This window comes from Papio anubis, chromosome 3, assembly GCF_008728515.1.
Source record: "Papio anubis isolate 15944 chromosome 3, Panubis1.0, whole genome shotgun sequence".
NCBI lineage: Eukaryota > Metazoa > Chordata > Mammalia > Primates > Cercopithecidae > Papio > Papio anubis.
Window position 1 is genome coordinate 124,141,690 of NC_044978.1, and position 21,374 is coordinate 124,163,063.

General features: G+C 38.5%; 1 protein-coding gene and 1 pseudogene across 5 annotated transcripts in view; one reads left to right on the top strand and one right to left on the bottom strand.

Annotated features, from left to right (window-relative positions):
* Positions 1 to 21,374, top strand: part of LOC116274193 (cilia- and flagella-associated protein 299-like) — a 303,800-nt gene that overhangs the window by 46,089 nt on the left and 236,337 nt on the right. The gene's annotated exons all lie outside the window — the stretch shown is intronic.
* LOC116274192 lies at positions 846 to 4,388 on the bottom strand (annotated as a pseudogene).

The following is a 21,374-nucleotide window of genomic DNA, read 5'->3' on the forward strand; positions in this document are numbered from 1 at the left end:
GATGTGAATCTGTTCTACTACCTAATTGCTCATATTTTCTACTAACCAGAGGATCAGAACTTTTAACTCATATAATGTAAAGGATGATTGGTAGGCATAGGGACATATATTTTTATTTTTTCTGGTAAGGACTATGCTGAGAATTAAAAACAAAATTATTTAGTAGTTTCTATATTACTCATAAATATTTTGAATAATGTTGCTATTAGGAAGCCAATCTTGAGTTTATGAAGAGTCTGGCATTAAGTTAGTAATGTTTCACTTGTAATTTTTCAATGAAACTGTCAAGTTATATCGTTGACATAAAGAACTTATTTTGTCTACATTGTTAACTACTTGTGATCTCCTGGGAGCTGGGGTAAGCTAGAAAGAAATAGACTTGCTGTAGTATCTATTTCAGAGAATGAGAGGAAAAACACCTATCTAGTGATCAAATAGGACAAAGAGTTTCATGCATGACTTAGGAGAGGTAAATTGAAGGAAGGAAGGAAATTGTTCAGAAAAATTAGTACATGAACCAAGAATTTTGAAGGATTCATTGTATTTGTTTCAGGAAGCAAAGTTGATATCAACTCCCACTTCCCACTCCCTTTTTAGTTTAAGCACCTTAGAAACATAGAGTTGAGTAAATGTGCTTCTCATTCTATAGCATTATTACCCTGAGTCCCTGCTGGATTCTTTTTTAATTAAATTTTATTTTAAAATGTTTTCCCTCTTTATCCCCCTTTTATTTATTTATTTAAATCAACACATGAAAAATTATATATATATTTGTATGTATTTGCTTATATTCGTTTGAAAAATTATATATATTTAGGGTATAAAAAGTGATGTTTTGATATACGTATACATTGTGGAATGATTAACTCAAGCTATTACATACCCATGATCTCACATCCCTATTATTGTTTGTGATGAGAACAATTAATATCCACTCTTTCAGCAATTTTTGAGTATACTACGCTTCATTATTAATGAAGCCGCCATGCTGTGCCATACATCTTGAGAACTTATTCCTTCTGTGTGACTGAAACTTTGTATCCTTGACCAATATCTCATTCCCCATCCCTCTCCAATCTCTGGCAACCATTTTCATCTCCATTTCCAATTACATTTCTTTTTATCCACATACAACTACTCCAGAATATTTATTTTCTTTTGTTTTATTGTTTTCATACGTTTATTTAAACATGTGCTTTTCTAGAAAAAAATTGTGATTACATTTATACAGAAATATGAATTACACTATATATGCTTTCTTTCTCTCTCTCTCTCTCTCTCTTTCGACAACATTTATTGAGTAAGCCCCTGGCATATTTCATCAAACTGGATCCCAGGACTACCCTATGAGGTAGTAGTATTGTAAGCCCCATGGTACAGATAAGGAACACGGGGCTCAGAGAGGTGAAGTGACTTGCCCAAAGTCACACAGCAAATGCTTGACAACTCTTGGATTTGAAGCCAGATCTGTCTCATAGCTAGCCGTGACACTTGAGTGCCTCCTAAAAGCCTACATCACAGAGCTGTTGGAGAACGCTGTGGAGAACTGTCTGAAAAGGTTCAACAGATAAACTCCAAAGAGTTTATGGCAGGCCTCCTGAAGAGCAGCTGACTGGAGCCCACCCAGAGGCAGCCTGGAGGCAGAGTGGGCAGGACTGCCCTGTCTTCTCTTCCAGGGGGCCCAACTACCAGCCTAGACCAGCAGGATGCTGGGCTGCTGAGGCTTCGGCCATTTCTCTGTTGCCATGGCTCTGCCCAGGAACTGTGGGTGGCCCTGCCCCTGACCCCAGAATGTTGCAGGGCTTTCCAGCAGGAGAGGGGACACAGGAAGGCGGCCATGGGCCAAAGTTTATGAATGACATTCAGAAGGATTTCTGCCAGTGACTCGATGGCTCGCTTCCACTGGGAAGGATCTCCAGTCTGCCCCCAGGGAACCTGGACCCAAACATGAGCATCAGGCCTGCCCCGGAAATGGACACCCCAGGTCCGTCACTCTGAGGCCTGGATGTAGACGGGCACAGCGAGCATGGCACATGGGCCCTTGGTCCTGGCCTGCAGCTCCGCCAGAGCCAGGTTGGAGCCCAGCCCCTAAGCGTGTCCAGGTACCACCAGCTCAGGTTCCGCACCCACCACACCACCCACGACAATGGACAGCACTGCGTCTGGCTCTGCAAAGGGTAGCTTGCCTGGGACCGCCTCGGGTACCAGGCCAGCCCCTGCGTCCTTCAGCTCCTCCAGCCTCAGCGGGTCAGGCAAGGGGGTCACCACCTTGTGCCCACCACTGCCGCCACTGCGCGGGGCTGCCATCCTCTGGGGGGCGGGTGAGGCGCCGGGTTTGCAGGTCCTTGTCCTTTTGATGGCTGAGACGACAGCGGCGATCTTTGAGGTATTTGTGGCGGAAAAAGCCCTTGGCGCAGCCAGCCCAGCGGAACTTGTAGTTGCCCGTGTGGGCGCGCTGGTGCTCGGCGAGGTGGGCACAGCGGCTGAAGGACTTGCTGCACAGGGCACATTTGTGGAGCTTCATGCCGGAGTGGGAGAGGATGTGGGCCTTCAGCTTGTCCGGCCGGTTGAACTTCTTACCGCAGCCTGTGTGCGTCGATAAAGGGTATTTGCATTTCTTGAAACGCTGGTCGATCAACATGTGTCTCTTAAGTTTGTCCTTGCGGTTGAATGCAGACTCGCACACTGAGCATTTGTAGGGCTTCTCGCCTGAGTGGATGTGAGCGTAGTCTGAGGTAATGCTCCTGCCGGGAGGACTTCTTGCACACCTGGCACTTGAACCTGCCCCCGCTGCCGTGGGTGGGCAGATGACGCCGCAGGTAGCGTTCACAAGGAAACACCTTCTAGCAGTGTAGGCAGGGGAAGTTGTGGGTGGCGGTCTGCAGGTGATGCTCCAGGGCCTCTGTGGTGGGTATTTGATGATACATTTGACACACTTGTCAATGGCGCTGTCCCTCTTGGGGCTGTGCTGTAGCAGGAGGCTGTGGGAGTGCTGGTGCACGCCCAGGTGGTACAACGAGGGGAAGTCCTTGCCGCAGAGGTGGCAGGGGTAACTCAGCTCCTCCTGGTGGCTCTTGATGTGCTCCAGAAATGTGTTGAACTTTGGGAAACAGCTTTTGACCACATACTTGTACACCTGCTTGTTCCTATGCTGGGTCATGTGAGACTTGAGCTGGAAATAGGTGCTGAACTTGCTGGGGCAGAACTGGCACAAGTAGGAGCTGTAGATGAGGACTACATGCTTGGGTTCCGGCTTGGCCCCCTCGCCCTTGCCGGCTGTGGACAAGGCCTGGGGCTGTGGCGCGCTCGGCAGGGGCTGGCCCAACCCTGTATTTTCCTCATCCTCCTGCCTACTGAGGTTCAGGGCCAAGACCTGTACGGTCACAGAGTTTCCAGACATGGTGCCGCCACTGTGTCCTGGAGGCCATACCTTGGGGGTCTGCCTGTGTTTCCTAACATTAGACTTCTGGGCAAAGGCAGGGCCACATGCAATTCATTGGAAGGGCGTCTCATGGGTGTGGTTTCAGATGTGCTGCTACAGGTCGAAGTTTTTGATGAATGACTTGTCACAGTATGGGCACTTGAGTTTCTGAGACTTTGGCTTCCCTGCAGCTTCCGGGAGTCCCCTGGCACCTTTAGCCCATGGGGTCTTCAGTATTGGTGGAGAGTCAAAGGTGACCACAGTGCCCCCGGTGGCGCTGGTCATGGGGCGGCAGGGTTTGGTCCTTTGGGTTTGAATCCCTGTTTGCCAGGGCTGTAGGCTGCAGGGGTGGGGTATACTGGAGCCTCCACACACTGGTTTGGCACCTCCAGGGGTGGGTAGGTCTGCATCCCCAGCACCTGGATCTCCACCGTTCCACTCCCAGCCAGGGGTGCAGTAGCACTGTACACCTTCACTGCACCATTCCTACCAGCATTGGGATGTGCAGGGGGGCCCAGGCCCTGGGGTGGAGGTAGCGAGGGCTGAGGTGGTGGCGGTGGGGGCAGTGGTGGAGGAGGCAGAGGAGGGGGTGGAGGCTGGGTGAGGTAGCTGGGGACAGAATGTATGTTCAGGCTGCTCTGCACAGGTTGGGGGCCCTAGGGCATAGGCTGGTCCAGGGATGTGAAGGTTGAAATGACAAACATGTGTTTGTGTGTGTTTAACATGAAAAGTTTCTTTTTATAAGCTCTTTAATAAGACAGATGATCTTACCATTTCTTTCTTCTTTATCAAATGTTGAACGGCATTTAAGAAATTTCTAATATGAAATCCTCCTTTTATGCCCGGGATAAGCTCAACTGGATCATTTATTATCTTTATTATTCACTGCTGGCTTGGGTTAGATAATAATTTATCTGCATTGTCTTTTGGATTTTCTACCCGGTATTATCTGTTAATCATTCCTATCTAGTATTACAATAACGAACAATTTTTTCTCTTTTTTTTTTTTTTTTTGAGACGGAGTCTTGCTCTGTCGCCCAGGCTGGAGTGCAGTGGCCGGATCTCAGCTCACTGCAAGCTCCGCCTCCCGGGTTCACGCCATTCTCCTCCCTCAGCCTCCCGAGTAGCTGGGACTACAGGCGTCTGCCACATCGCCCGGCTAGTTTTTTTTTTGTTATTTTTTAGTAGAGACGGGGTTTCACCATGTTAGCCAGGATGGTCTCGATCTCCTGACCTCGTGATTCACCCGTCTCGGCCTCCCAAAGTGCTGGGATTACAGGCTTGAGCCACCGCGCCCGGCCACAATTTTTTCTCTTTAGAGCTTCACTTTCTGATCACCCTACAACCCAACTTATTCCATCTCCGGGTTTGAGTTAGTCTTTCATAAGTCCCATTTTAAGAGTCTAAGGATTTATTAAAACACACTCCATTATCATAGTTCTGATCCTACGCCTGGGAAACTAAAAATTAAGGCAATTCTCAGCTGTTGAACATTGTAGTCCAAGCAAGAGACCTGTGCTTAGAGTGACCAAAGACCAGAGCAGAAATTGAATGGCATTTGAGGAGTGAATAACAAATTGAATATATTTTTAGTTGCATCAGGGCAACAGGGATAAGTAGAGTGATAACTCTTTAGCTGAAATGTTTATTTGAGGACAAAGGCTTGATTCTGTCACCGAGAAAACAAAATAACTGAATGACTCATATTCTGATACCACATTGGCTGAGTTCATTAGAGGTGTTACTTTGTGCCTTTATTGCTTAACTGATAATAAAAATAGCTAACCTTATCGAGCACATTCAAATATTCAGGCAGTACTAAAATCCTTTTATAAACATTTAGTTATTTAATTCTTCAAACACATTTCATGGATGTTGAAATTGAGGCACAGAAGGTTAAGAAAATTCCTAAAGTCTTTCAATTAACATGTAGTAGAGCTGGAATTGAAATTGAAGCGTAGTGTCTCCAGAGCCCGTGGTGGTTTACAGTTTAATAATTGACAACCAGAGTGATTTATCCAGATTTATTAACATAGATTTATTGAGGTATAATTGACAACAATTATACATATTTATGGTATGCAATGTGATGTTTTGAAATACATATACATTAGGAAATGATTATTATAATCAAGCTTATTAACATTTCCATCATAATACCTTTATTTTGTGATGAGAATGTTTAAGGTCTTAGCAAATTTCAAGTATGCAATATGGTGTTATTAACTCTAGTTGCTATTCCATACATTGTATCTCCAGAACTTACTCATTCTAGATTACTGAAACTGTATACCCTTTGACTGACATCTCCCAATTTCCCCTACCCCCCAACCCCCTGGCAACCATCTGTTCTCTGCTTTTATGAGTTTTACTTTTTATATTCCACATATAAGTGAGATCACACAGTATTTGTCTTTCTGTGCCTGGCTTATTTCTCTTGACATAATGTCCTCCAGGTTCATAGTGATGTTGCAGATCATAGGATTTTCTTCATTTTAAAGGCTGAGTAATTCCCTCCTCTCTCTCTCTCTCTCTCTCTCTCTCCCTCTCTAATATATATATATATATTAGTGTGTGTGTGTATATATATAGAGAGAGTATATATATATACACACACACACACACAAAACACACATATATCCTGCATTTCTTTATTCATTCATCTATTGATGGACACTTAGGCTGATTCTGTATCTTGGTTCTTGTGAATAATGCTGCAGTGAATATGGGAGTGCAGATATCTTTTTAACATGCTAATTTCATTTCCTTGTATACTCAGAACTTGGATTGCTGGATTATGTGGTAGTTCTATTTTTAATTTTTTAAGAATCTTCATAGTGTTTTGCATAATGACTATACCAAGTTGTATTCCTACCAATAGTATGCAAGGATTCCCTTTTCTCCACATACTTGCCAAAGCTTGTTATCTTTTGTCTTTTTGATAATAGTCATTCTAACAGGTGTGAAGTGTTATCTCACTGTGGTTCTGATTTGCTTTCCCCGATGACTAGTGATGTCGAGCACTTTTTCATGACAATCACACACTGTGTAACAACATTTTGGTCAATGACACACTGATGCAAGGTGGTCCCATATGACTATAATGAACCTGAAAAATTCTTATTTCCTAGTGATGTCATAATGCAGTGCATTACTCATATTTGTAGTGATGCTGGTATAAACAAACTACTGTGCTGCCAGTCATATAAAATTATGTCACAGATGCTGGGTGTGGTGGCTCATGCTTTTAATCCTAGCACTTTGGTAGGTTAAGATGGGAGTATTGCTTGATCCCAGGAATTTGAGACCAGCCTGGGCAATATAGTGAGTCCCCCATCTCTACAAAAATTACAAAATTGGCCAGGCATGGTGGGAATGCCACAGACAGACACTCAATGCCAGTCAGTGTAGAAAGCTGGGAGAGGGTGTGTACCCCAAAAAGTCACAGGGGTGGAGCTACCCAAGGCCATGGGAGCACACCTGTTGCATCAGTGTGACATGGAGTCAAAGGAGATCATTTTGGACTTTGTGACCTGGATTTGAGACATGGAGTCAAAGGAGGTCATTTTGGAACTTAAAAATATGACTTCCTTATTGGATTTGACTTAGCCCTTTTCGACCTTATAGGCCTTTCTTTGGCCTGTCGCCCTTTCATTTTGGCCAATTTCTTCCATTTGGAATGGGTGTGTTTACTCAATGCCTTTACCTGCCTTGTATCTAAGAAGTAACTAACTTGCTATTGATTTTACAGGCAGGCTCATAGGTGGAAGGGACTTGCCTTGTCTCAGATAAGACTTTGGGCTTGGACTTTTGGGTTAATGCTAGAGTGAGTTAAGACTTTGGGGGACTGTTGGAAGGGCATGATTGTGTTTTGAAATGTGAGGACATGAGATTTGGGAGGGGCCAGGGGCAGAATAATACAGTTCGGCTGTGTCCGCACCCAAACCTCAACTTGAATTGTAATTTGAATTGTAATCCCCGTGTGTTGGGGTGGGATCTTGGGGAAGGTGATTAGATCAAGGGAGTGGTTCCTCCATGCTGTCCTTGTGATAGTGAGTGAGTTCTCACAAGATTTGATGGCTGTATTAAGGGGCTTTTCCCTGCCTTCACTTGACACTTCTCCTTGCTGCCGTCATGTGAAGAAGGACGTGTTTGCTTCCCCTTTTGCCATGATTGTAAGTTACCTGAGGCCTTCCCAGTCATGCTGAACTATGAGTCCATTAAACTTCTTCCTTTTCTAAATTATCCAGTCTTGGGTATGTCTTTATTAGCAGTGTGAGAATGGACTAATACAGACCCTATCTCAAAAATGAAAAAAAGTGTAGCATATATAATTGTGTATAGTACATACTACTTGATAATATTAACAAATGATTATTTTACTGGTTTATATATTTACTACACTATTTATCATTATTTTAGAGTGCACTCCTTCTACTTATTTTTAAAAAAATTAACTGTAAAACAGCCTCAGGCAGGTCCTTCAGGAAATATTCCAGAAGAAGGCATTGTTATCATAGGAGATGACAGCTCTATGGCTGTTACTACCCCTGAAGACGTTCCAGTGGGATAAGACATGGAGAGGGAAGACAGTGATATTGATGATCCTGACCCTGTGTAGGCTTATGCTAATGCGTGTGTTTATGTCTTAGTTTTTTAACAAAAATGTTTTAAAAGCAAAAAAGAAAATACAAATTTTAAAAATAGAAAAATGCTTATAGAATCAGGAGATTAAAAAGGAAAATATTTTATGCAATTGTACAGTGTTTCTCTGTTTTAAGCTAAATGTATTACAAAAGAGATAAAAAAGTAAAACATTTTAGAAGTTTATAAAGTAAAAAGTTACAGTAAACTAAGGTTAATTTATTATTTAAGAAAGAATAACAATTTTGTATAACTTTAGTGTAGCCTAGTGCTGTGTTGATAAAGTATACAGTACAGTAATGCCTTAGGCCTTCACATTCACTCACCACTGACTCACTGACTCACTGAAAGCAACTTCCAGTCCTGCAACCACCATTCATGATAAGTACCCTATACATGTATATCATTTTTCGTTTTTTATACATTTTTACAGTACCTTTTATATGTTTAGAAACACAAATACTTATTATTGTGTTCAATTGTCTGCAGTATTCAGTAGAGTAACATGCTGTACATGTTTTTAGCCTAGGGGCAATAGACTATACCATATAGTTTAACTGTTTGGTGGGCTATACTATCTGGGTTTGTGTAAGTACACTCTATGATGTTCAAACAACTACAAAATCACCTAAAGACATTTCTCAGAATGTATTCCTGTTATTAAGTAACGCATGACTATACCTCTTGACCATTTATATGTTGATATGGTTTGGCTCTGTGTCCCCACCCAAATCTCATCTCAAATTGTAATCCCCATAATCCTCACATGTCGAGAGAGAGACTTGGTGGAAGGTGACTGGATCATGGGGGCGGCTTCCTCCATTCTGTTCTCCTGATAGTGAGTGAGTTCTCATGAGATCTGATGGTTTCATAAATGTTTGACAGTTCCTCCTTGACACGCTCTCTTTCCTGTTGTCTTGTGAAGAAGGTTCTTGCTTCTTCTTCACCTTCCTCCATGATTGTAAGTTTCCTGAGGCCTCCCCAAGCATGTGGAATTATGAGTCAATGAAACCTCTGCCCTTTATGTATTACCCAGTCTCTGGTACTTCTTTATAGCAGTGTGAGAAGGGACTAATACACATGTCTTCTTTTGAAAAATATCCATTCAGATCCTTTGACTATTTTCTAATAGGGTTATTTGTTTCCTTGTGATTGAGTGAATTCCTTATACATTTTGGATCTTAACTCTTTTTCAGATGTATGGTTTGTATATTTTTTCTCTCATTCTGTAGGTTGTTCCTTGGCTGTACAGAGTTTTTTTTTTTTTTTTTTTTTTTTAATTTGATGCAGTCCCATTTGTCTATTTTTGTTTTTGTTGTCTGTGCTTTTGGGGACATGTCTAAGAATTTATTGCTTCCTACAATATCAAGAAGCTTTTTACCTGTTTTTCTCTAGTATTTTTGCAGTTTCAGTTTCTTATGTATAAGTTATTAATCTATTTTGAGTTGGTTTTTACATATATAGGGTGATACAAGGGTCTAATTTCATTCTTCCACACTCAGAGAATCAGTTTTCCAAACAACATTTTTTGAAGAGAATGTCTTTTCCCCAATGTGTGTTCTTGGCACTTTCTGCAAGGATCAATTGACCATAAATACGTGCATTTATTTCTGGGCTTTCTGTTCTGGTTCATTGGTTTATATGTCTGTTTTTATGCTGGTATCATGATATTTTGATGGCTATTGTTTTGTAGCATATTTTGAAATCAGGTGATGTGATACCTCCAGCTTTGTTCTTTTTGCTCAAGATTCCTTTGGCTATTTGGGGTCTTTTGTGACACCATTGAAACTTTGCGATGTTTTTGATGTTTTTTTTTTTTTTTTTTCCTGTTTCTGTGAAAATTCCATTGGAATTTTGAGAAAGATTGTATTGGATTTGTGGATCAAGTTGGAAAATATGCACATTTTTGACAATATTAATTCTTCCAATTCATAAACATGTGATATCTTTTTATTTGTGTTCTCAAATGTTTTCATCAGTTGTATAGTTTTTAATATATAGATACTAATATTTTATCTCATGGTTATTTCTGTGTATTTTATTTTCATGCTATTGTAAATGGGATCATTTCCTTAATTTCTTTTTTTTGGATAGTTTGTTGTTAGAGTGTACAAACATAATTGATTTTTCTATGTGAATTTGGTATCCTGAAAATGTACTAAATTTATTAGTTCTAATATTTTTTGGTAGAGTTTTTAAGAAAATGTCACCTGCAAGGAGAGACAGCTCTACTTTTTATTTTCTGATTGAATGTCTTTTTAAATTTTTGTTATTACTTGTTCTTGCCTAATTGCTGTGACTAAAGCTTCCAGAAGTATATTGAATAGAAGTGGCAAGAGTGGTCATCCTTTTCTTATTCCTGATATTAGAGGAAAGCTTTTCACCATTGGATGTGATGTAGCTGTATTTGAGGTACATTTCTTCTATACCAAACTTGTTGAGAGTTTTTATTATAAAAGTGTTTTAAAACATTGTCTAAAGATCAAAGTTTAAGGAAGAAGCATAAAGATTGTGTTTAATGAGTCCTAACTTGATTATTACAAGTTATTAGATGAAATATCTGATTTAAAAATGGTATGATGTAAATAAACCTCTGGCAGTTAGCTTCTCGCTATTTTTAACAATTTGGACTGAAGTATTAAAACTAAATTCAAGTCCATGAAACTGCTTGTTTTTAATAAATTCATTGAATCAATCATTTACAAGTATAGTAGTAAACATTCTTCACAACGTAATTATCCTTCAGTTACTGGTGACTGCATTAATTATAATTTAACAGAAAATAATTGACTAGGCCTAGAAAGCCTAAAAAATGGTTTATTTTCTGCACACACACACAAACACACACAGAATGTCTTTCTCTCCTTTCTTTTACTCTTCTCTGCCTTTTAATATATTTAGAGCCACTACTGAGAGAAAATAAGTAAACAGAGCTATAGATGTCTTCCATTGCACTATGTATCACTGCCAAGTTTGTCAGCATTCTCAATTAATTTGCTTAGTTGATAAATTATTTTTTGTGTTTGTTTTTATTTCTGTTTAATTGGAAAATTATTTAAAATATAACCGTGTATTTGGTCTAAGGGAAGGGTGATAAAAACCCACTACAGTGATCCTTTACCCCTTTTAGAGTTAGAGATGTTCATTTCCAGCACTCAATAAATAATAGGAAGAAATGTCAGGAGATGCATAAACAGAATTTGTTCCCTTTTTTTATGAGCTGGCTCAGTACACCGTTAAGAGCAAACACCCATGTTTGCCTCAATCATATTTTTATAAACAATCACTGAGATAATATGTGTAATATGTACATTTTATATTTATAATATTCAGTTATTGAGTTCTAAACATTTGTACAGTGCATTTTACTAGCATTGTTATTACTATTAAGGATGGGGAATATGCAATGAATTCTTTTTAGTGTACATTAACCTGGTAGTAGATTTATTCTAATCAAGGTAATTATAAGTGAGCTACATAGTTTGATTTCTTTTTAAAATTTAAATGTTGAGACAGTTTTCAGATGTGGACTTATTTCTTGATTTGGCATAACTTACACATTCTAAACCAGAGGCATTTTTTGGTGTAAGAGGTTAAAAGAATATATATTACATCCTCAAAAGTAATTAACATTATAGAAATAGTAGACTTTTAAAATTAAAATTTAATTCCTCTATTTGTTGGATTTTTGCCAACTTGCAATGTTATGACTTTTTAAATGTGTGTTTTACTTACTTTATATATTGTCTGTCTCTTTACATCTATATGTTGATATAGATGCAATTAGATATATAAAGTTTCATGGAAGTGAATAGTTTGATAGTTTACTGAGTGTATTTTGTATATGATATAATAGTAGTAGTATTTTAACTATCATTTGCTGATGTGTGTCAGTCACTGGGGAGGAGTTTACATGTTTTAACTTGTTTAATGCTCACAACCATCTTGATAGACATGAAATTTTCTCCATTTCAGAAATGGGGAAACTGAGTTGATATGGCTTGGTTGTGTCCCCACCCAAATCTCAGCTTGAATTGTATCTCCCAGAATTCCCACTGTTGTGGGAGGAACCCAAGGGGAGGCAGTTGAATCATGGGGGCTTGTTTTTCCTTGCTATTCTTGTGATAGTGAATAAATGTCATGAGATCTGATGTGTTTATCAGGGGTTTCTGTTTTTGCTTCTTCCTCATTTTCTCTTGCTGCCACCATGTATGAAGTGCCTTTCACCTCCCACCATGATTCTGAGGCCTCCCCAATGGAACTGTCAGTCCAATTAAACCTCTTTTTTCTTCCCAGTCCCAGGTATGTCTTTATCAACAGCATGAAAATAAACTAATACAGTAAATTGGTACCAGTCAAGTTGGCCATTGCTGAAAAGATACCTGAAAATATAGAACTGACTTTTGAACTGGGTAACAGGCAGAGGTTGGAACAGTTTGGAGGGCTCAGAGAAAGTCAGGAAAATGTGGGAAAGTTTGGAACTTCCTAGAGACTTGTTGAATGGCTTTGCCCAAAATGCTGACAGTGATATAGACAATAAGGTCCAGGCTGAGACAGTCTTAGACAGAGATGAGCAACTTGTTGAGAACTGGAGTAAAGTGACTCTTGTTATGTTTTAGCAAAGAGACTGGTGGCATTTTGCCTCTGCCCTAGAGATTTGTGGAACTTTGAACTTGAGAGAGATGATTTAGGGTATCTGGTGGAAGAAATTTCTAAACATCAAAGCATTCAAGAGGCGACTTGGGTACTATAAAAGGCATTCAGTTTTATAAAGGAAGCAGAGCAGAAAAGTTTGGAACATTTGTAGCCTGACTATGCAATGGAAAAGAAAAGCCCGTTTTCTGGGGAGAAATTCAAGCTGGCTGCAGAAATTTGCATAAGTGGCAAGGAGCCTAATGTTAATTCCCAACACCATGGGGAAAATGTCTCCAGTCCATGCCAGAGACCCTCACAGCAGCCTCTCCCATAACAGGCCCAGAGGTCCAGGAGGTAAAAATGGTTTAGTGGGCTGGGCCCAGTGTTCTTGGTATCCTGTGCCGCAGCTGCTCCAGCCATAGCTGAAAGGGGACAATGTACAGCTTGGACTGTGGCTTCAGAGGGTGGAAGCCCCAAGTCTTGGCAGCTTGCACATGGTGTTGAGCCTGTGGGTACACAGAAGTCAAGAACTGAGGTTTGGGGACCTCCGCCTGGATTTCAGAAGATGTATGAAAATGTCTGAATGCCCAGGCAAAAGTTTGCTGCAGGGGCAGGGCCTTCATGGAGAACCTCTGCTAGGGCAGTGTGGAAAGGAAATGTGGGATCAGAGCCCCCACACAGAGTCCCTACTGGGTCACTGCCTAGTGGAGCTGTGAAAAGAGGGCCACCATCTCCAGATCCCAGAATGGTAGATCTGCAGATAGCTTGCACTGTGTACCTGAAAAAGAAATAGACACTCAATGACAGCTCATGAAAACAGTCAGGAGGGAGGCTGTACCCTGCATAGCCACAAGGGCAGAATGGCCAAGACCATGAAAACCCATGTCTTGAATCATTGTGACCTGGATGTGAGAGTTGGAGTCAAAAGAGATCATTTTGGACCTTTAAAATTTGACTGCCCCGCTGGATTTTGGATTTGCATGGGCCCTGTAACCCCTTTGTTTTGGCGAATTTATCCCATTTGGAATGGCAATATTTACCCGATACCTGTACCCCCACTGTATCTAGGAAGTAACTAGCTTGCTTTTGATTTTACAGACTCATAGGCAGAAAGGACTTGCCTTGTCTCAGATGAGACTTTAGGCTGTAGACTTTTGGATTGATGCTGAACTGAGTTAAGACTTTGGGGGACTGTTAGGAAGGCATGGTTTTTTTTTGAAATGTGAGGACATGAGATTTGGAGGAGGCAGGGGTGGAATGATATGGTTCAACTGTGTCCCCACCTGAATCTCAACTTGAATTGCATCTCGGAGAATTCCCATGTGTTGTGGGAAGAACCTAGTGGGGAGGTAATTCAATCATGGAGGCCGGTCTTTCCCTTGCTATTCTCATGATAGTGAGTAAGTATCATGAGATCTGATGGGTTTATCAGGGATTTCTGCTTTTGCGTCTCTCATTTTCTCTTGCCACCACTATGTAAGAAATGCCTTTCATCTCCCACCATGATTCTGAGGCCTCCCAAGCCATGTGGAAGTGTAAATCCAATTAAACCTCCTTTTCTTCCCAGTCTTGGGTATGTCTTTATCAGCAGCATGAAAACGAACTAATACATGAGTGCACAGAGTTTATATGCAAGTTTGTACAACCAATAAAAGGCAGAAGCAGGATGAAGACTCTAGCTTTCCGACATCAGAGCAAACTGCTCTGGATTTCTAATAATATTCTCTTGCCTCATATAACAAAATTGGGCGATGTATAATCTATCTTCAGATTGTAGCCTCTTGCTTAGACATTATTCCATGTATTCTCAGTCATAGAATTCATATGACCAAACAATATTAAGGTAAAATTATAAGCACTGAGTGCCACCTGACAATATTGGGTTTGAAAAGGATGTTATGAAATGCAGGTTTGTCTTTATCAGAATTTAAGTAGCCTGTTCAATTCACTCTAAATAGGAGATCAGGCAATGAGGCTTTTGGTGACTAAACATCCATGTCATTAATATGTTTATTTAACACAATATTAAATCAGTTTTGAAAAGGTGCAGGTGTGTTTGGGTAGCTTTTCTCTCTAAGTAGTGAATTTGCAACGTTAGCAAAAACGTTTTTGCCCTTGGATTTGGACAGTGATAACAAACTTTCTCAGCCTAAGAAAAAACTGGAACTCCAACTTAAAATTTTTCTCTGTGATTTCAAAGTGTTTTAACTCTAAGTAGCCTGGGAGAAGCTCACAACAATAAATAAATCTGTTTATATAAGTGCTGAAAAACATTTCCTTTTAATAGAAATAGTTGCTCAGTAAATAATCTTAAAGCAAAGAAGCTACAGTATAGGAAATAACTTATTTGTGGATTCTGACTGTTATCCCTAAGTTTAAAATGATTCTGCTGTTTTGAATCTTGTTCATCCTTTTTTCCAATACAAACTATTAGCTCTGATTTCAATTCCTCTGTGAACATGAAGACTGTTCTAACACAGGCTCTTTGTATTTGCTGTTCTTTCTGCTTGAAAAGCTCTTCTGTCTGTTCCATCAGTGTATGGCTGGCTCCTTCTTGTCATTCTGATCTTAGTTCATATGTCACCTTTCAATCAGTTCTCCCAACTGTTCATCTAAACCAGTCACCCAGTCACATACTACATACAACATTGCTCTATTTTATTTTTCTCTGAGGTCTCATTACTTTATATATTTTTGTTTGCATTGATTGATTAATATATGCAATGTTTTTCTCCTTAACTGCGTTTAAGCTCCATACGAGCAAATATCTTTTCTCTTTGCTCACCTCTGTCTTATCAGAATCAGTCATAGCACCTGTTAAATATTAGCAGTAAGATTATTTGTCATTTATTTTGCAACACTAATGTTTAGCCAGAATTGACAATGGGGTCCTGTGTATGATACCCGTGGCCTAGCGTAAGAAGTAAATGATTTAATTTATGCAGTTTGAACATACATGATTTAAAAAATTACATTACAAAAACCTACACCTACATATGTCTTTTAAAAGCTTATTTCAATTGTATAATTATGTGATAAGGAAAATTGCTCCTAAGTGAAATTGCTGGGTCAATGGTGATATAGCAACTGTAGCAATATAAGTATATAATATTATATATACATATATACACACACAATATAATTTCTATTTTTTATTTGTGATAAAGTACACATGTAACATTAAATTTACCATCTTAACCGTTTTTAGTGCAGAGTCCAGTGGTGTTCATTATATTTACCTTGTTGTGTGCCCTATCTCTGGAGCTTTTCACCTTGTAAAGCTAAAACTTCATACCCTCATAGAAGTTGTTGTTCCGACAACAACTCTTCATTTGCTTATTCTCCAGTTCCTGGCAACCTTATTCTACTTTCTGTTTCTATGAATCTGACTACTCTAGGTACCTCATCTAAGTGGAATCACACAATATTGCCTTGTTTTGTGACTGGCTTATTTTACTTAATGTCCTCAAGGATTGTCCATGTTGTAGCATCTACCAAAATTTCCTTCATTTTTGAGGCTGAATAATATTCCATTGTGTGTATATACTACATTTTGTTTATCCATTCATTTATTAATAGACACTTGGGTTGCTTCTATCTTTTGGTCTTTGTGAATGATGCTACTATGGACATAGATGTACAAATATTTCTTTGAGAGCATGCTTTCAGTCTTTTGGATATATGCCTGTTAGTGGGATTGCTGTATCATAGTATTTTTAGTTTTAGTTTTTTTTAGGAACCATCATACTTTTTTCATAGTAGCTGCACCATTTGACATTTCCACCAACAGCGCACAAGTGTTCCAGTTTCTCTGCATCCAAGTCAATGCTTCTTACTTTCTGATATTTTAATAGTAACCATTCTGATGGGTGTGAGGAGTAGCCGTTACATACTGAAATATATCGTCAAACAAATGTCTCTTAGTAGAACCTGGAAATTATACTAGAGTTGTTGTAGGAGGTATGGACAATTGTGGGACATGAGGCTTTGAACATTGCCACTTTCTATACCTGCCCAATATGGATCTCATTTCTTTGCACCTGAGCTGCAAGAACTTCTGCAGGAAAAAATACCAGACACTAGCCTGTTAGCAGTGTGGCTTCTGTTCTTCTAAGTAGACTGATGCCGTGTCTTACCTGTAGTAGTGTCAAGAATCAGTGTTTAGATGAGCCTAAGAAGACTCCAGATGTGGATTACAAAACTCTAATACTGTGTGGTGCTAGATCATGACTAAATGCTTTGTTTTCTCTTGATATTTTAAATATAATTTGCAGGAATGTTGTATGCTTTTGATTTTCTCTTTATGAAATGGTAATAATGATACATTTCCCATTAAATCTTTAAATATTCATTAATAACTTTTAGGGTCACTTAAATGTATAATTGACTTTATCTCAGAATGTATTTTACATGTATAATGCTTATGTTCTCTCATTTTGTAATTTTAAAAAAGGAAAAGAGCAAAAACACATTAAGTGCATATTTGCACATTTAGAATGGAGTACTTCTTATGGTTTTTATATTAGTACATATACTAATATATTTTTTGGTATTATTACTATATTAGTATTTAAGCATATCCTTCTGCAAATATCTAAATTAGTAGCAGTGCTTCAAATATCCCAACCAGCATACAATTTATACAAGGAATATGAATATAAAACGAGTTGATTCTAAAACTCACTAGATGAAATAGATTGTATAATTTTCTGAAGAGTACATGATTTTTCTTCATTTTAGAGTCCCTTTTCAGCTCCTGAAAAGTTAGCTGTTTCTGATATAGTTATTAGATATAGCCCTAACAGTAGTTATTAATGATATCAACTCACACAGTGTTATTATTAACGCATAGAAAATGATAGCATTATGGGTTATATTTTTACTGTACCTACTCCTTAGGATAGATCATGTCATGGTTGAATAAAACTCCAAAACAGAACAACAAGAAAACCTAATGTCCCACACAAGACCAAAGAGGAATGATTTTTGATAGAAATAAGAATGTTAGTATATTGATTAGGGTATGGTCAGCAGGCAGATTATTTAATAAACCTTGTACAAATTTTGCTTCCAAAGTGTCAAACGAGTGTAATGGACTTTATACATTTGCTTCAAAATGTCAAAGGCCTAGTTCAACAGAGCCTATGTGGTGTTGGTTGAAGTTTTACATTTCTTAGTGGGTGTCAGATTCATACTGTATCCATTCCTAAGACAAACTTTTTTAAGTTTAATTTTTATTTTTTGAGGCAAGGCTCACTCTGTCACCCAAGCTAGAGCACAGTGATATAATCATGGTTCACTGTGGGCCCTAAGGAATCCTCCCACCTCAGCCACCAAAGTTGCTGGGACCATAGGCCCATGCCACCACACAGATCATTTTGTTTACTTTTTGTAAAGATGAGCTCTCACTCTGTTTCCCAGGCTGGTCTCAAACGTCTGGGCTTAAGAGATTGTCCCACCTTACTTAGTCTCCCAAAGTGCTGGGATTACAGGTATGAACCACCGTGCCTGGCCACTAGTGCAAACTTAATGTTAGATATCATTTACATCTATCAAGTCAAAAAAAATTCAAAGTCCAATACTAGTGAAACCTTTCACAATATTAATATACAACTTGTTGATTATCTATTGTGTCAAAGCTATGGATAAGCATCTTATTTGGTTCCCACAACAACCTTGAAAGTTAAGTATGCTCATCTCCATCACATAGGTGATAGTAATGAAGCACAGACAAGATAAGCAACAACTTACCTAAAATCAAACAGTTAGTGGCAGGGCTCTGTATGTTTCCAAAATCTGAGCAATACCATATCTACATGTTTTTTTAAACCAAAATAGCAAAATTTTATATTACTCTAGGTTAATATTCTTAAGATATGAGCAATAGTAGGGCAATGAGGTTAAATTAACTGCTGTTATCACTGAGATGGAATAAAACAAAATAAATAAAAATTTTCAAGCAATGTCAATGAATGAAAGTATAGGTTAAAAAAAAAAATCCAGTAGAACACAAAATAATAAAAACAAGCAGAGTATAGCCCTGACTACTTCAACCCAAGGCATATCAGTTATCTACTGTCATGAAAATGCTGCATTAAAACCTACCCCAAAACTCTGTGCCTTAGAACAACCACCGTTTATTCAGCTCACAAGTGTATGGGTTGGCTGGGCTCAGTCCTGCTGCCGTAGAACTGGCTCAGATGATCTTGGCTGGGCTTATTCCGCAGTCTGTGATCCGTTTGTGAGTTGGCTGGGGCTGCCTGCTCTGGAATAGCTTTGGCTGGGATGACTCAAATCTGCTCCATATGACCTCTAAACTTCTTGCTGGCTAGCCTGAGATGTTCTTCTGGCAGAGGCAGGGATCTAATGGAGAAAGGCCTGGGATTAGAACTGGAACCCTATTCTTTCTGTATGAGTCTGTTCACCAAAGCAAGTCACAAGGCTAGCCCTGATGCAAAGGGTGAAGAAATAGATTCCACTTCTTTTTAAGATAACTTGAAAATTTATCTTGCGAAAGGTGTAGATACAGGGAAATGTGCATGAAAAATTGAGCACATTTTAAAAATAACTGGGGCCATTTTTACCTCCACAAATTAACCAACATTGTGAATTTTGTGTTCATTATTCTCTTACTTTCCTTTTTATAAAATTTATTGTATTTATAAGTGTTCCTAAAAAGTATATTTTAAATTTTAGTTGTTTTGACTTTAAAAAGAAATGATAGTACTAGATGTAATCTTTGGGACTTACTTTTTCATGTAACATTTAATTACTAAGAATCATTCACATTATTGTGTGCTGCTATTGTTTATTTGCTCGGCTATCTGTATAACATTCTATTGAATGTATTACCATGGAGTCTTACATTTTCTTGTTGATGGATATTTGGATTTCTTATAGGTTTTTCCATGGTGAACGGTACTGCCATGTACATGTTCCTTAATGCACATACACAATAGTTTCTACTGGGCATGTGCCGTACACTGGAATATATCAGTTGTAGAGTATTATATGAATAGTTAACCTTACTTTCAAAGTAGCTAAACCAATTTCCCCTCCTAACATCAATTAATAAAATATCTTTTGACTCTACATCCTAGTACTTGTCCTAATTTGGTTTATTTTTGCCATTCAACTATTTTAAAAGTACTTTCTCATTGTGCTCTTATTTATCACTAAATATGTTGGATTGAAGATTTTTCAGTCATTTGGTCATTTCTTGGATTATTGATCATTCGTGTTTCTCTTTTGTGAAAAGCCTGTTCATGTCCTTTGCCCTTTTTAAAACTCTGTTATTTGTGCTTTTCCTTTTTATTTGGAGGAACATTTTATTTATACTTTTTGTTACCTATATTTCAAGTTGTTTCTCCCAGTTGTTAATTTGTCTTTTTGTTTTATTTAAGGTGCTTTTGACAGTCAGAATGTGAAATTAACTTGGGCATGAGATTACTGGGAGTCACGGAGTAAGTCAGACATGGGCATACTGGCCTCTTCTCCACACATGCCCTAGGTTATGTACTGCCATTTGAGAAAATGGATGAGAATGGTGGACACCGAGAAGGGCTCTGGTGTAAACGGGAGAAATGGGCAAGAAAATTACTTGCTTTTTTAAAAATTGAATTTTTAGAATGAAAATATAACTTTTGCTGTCTTTTTTCCAAATCATTGTAACATTTTTATTTTTATATCTTTGAGTTTCTGCATTCCTAAGCAATAAAATGGTTAAGTGGTATCTTGAAAAGTTAGCCAGGTATTGGTGGTGTGTGCTTGTAGTCCCAGCTACTTGGGAGGCTGGGGTGGGAGAATAGCTTAAGTCCAGGAGGCAGTAGGGTTGTAGTGAGCTGAGATAGCACCACGGCACTCCAGCCTGGGCGCCTGAAGCGAGACTCTTTCTAAAAAAAAAAAAAATGTATATGTGTATGTGTGTGTGTGTATATATATGTGTGTGTGTATGTATACATCTAATAAATATATTTGTTAGGAAACTATGTAATTCCGACTTAACCTGTTTGTGAACTGATAATTTGTACATTGTTAGGTATCTTCATGAAGGTAAACAGAAAAAGAAAAAAAATGAGAAATTTTAGCTGGTTCCAAATATTATTGTTTATAATAGGTCAAATTAAAATATTTGAGTTACTGGCAACCCTAAAACACTCAGAAATGTATCACTACATAAAAACATTCAAGTATTTAAACTAATGCAGGTGTCAGAAAATATGTAATGTGTAGTATTATAGAGTACAAATTAAAATTATAGAATTCAAAATAGATTTAAAATGTACTGGGACTCACCATTTTTACAAATGTATTGATAAAGTTTCCCAAACATTTTAGCCTTTTATTTGTTGTTGCTTTTGTTTGGTCATAAAACACTCCTACAAAGTTTGTTAGATTATATCATTCTTGAATTAGACAAAAAATGAATTTCCACATACATATCATGAAGAAGACATGTTTTTAAAATGCCATCAAGATGTATTGGTGGTTATTTCATGGATTTCGTGGATTTTTATTTTGTTTTCACAGCTTTACTGTTTTAACTTCTACAGACAGTAGAAAAATGCTCTGAAGCAGTGCACTTCCAAATTTGATCATTATTGACAGGAATTATTTGAAGCACCTGAAATCTGATATGAGCCTTGGACAAAAGTATTCCAGATGATAACATACA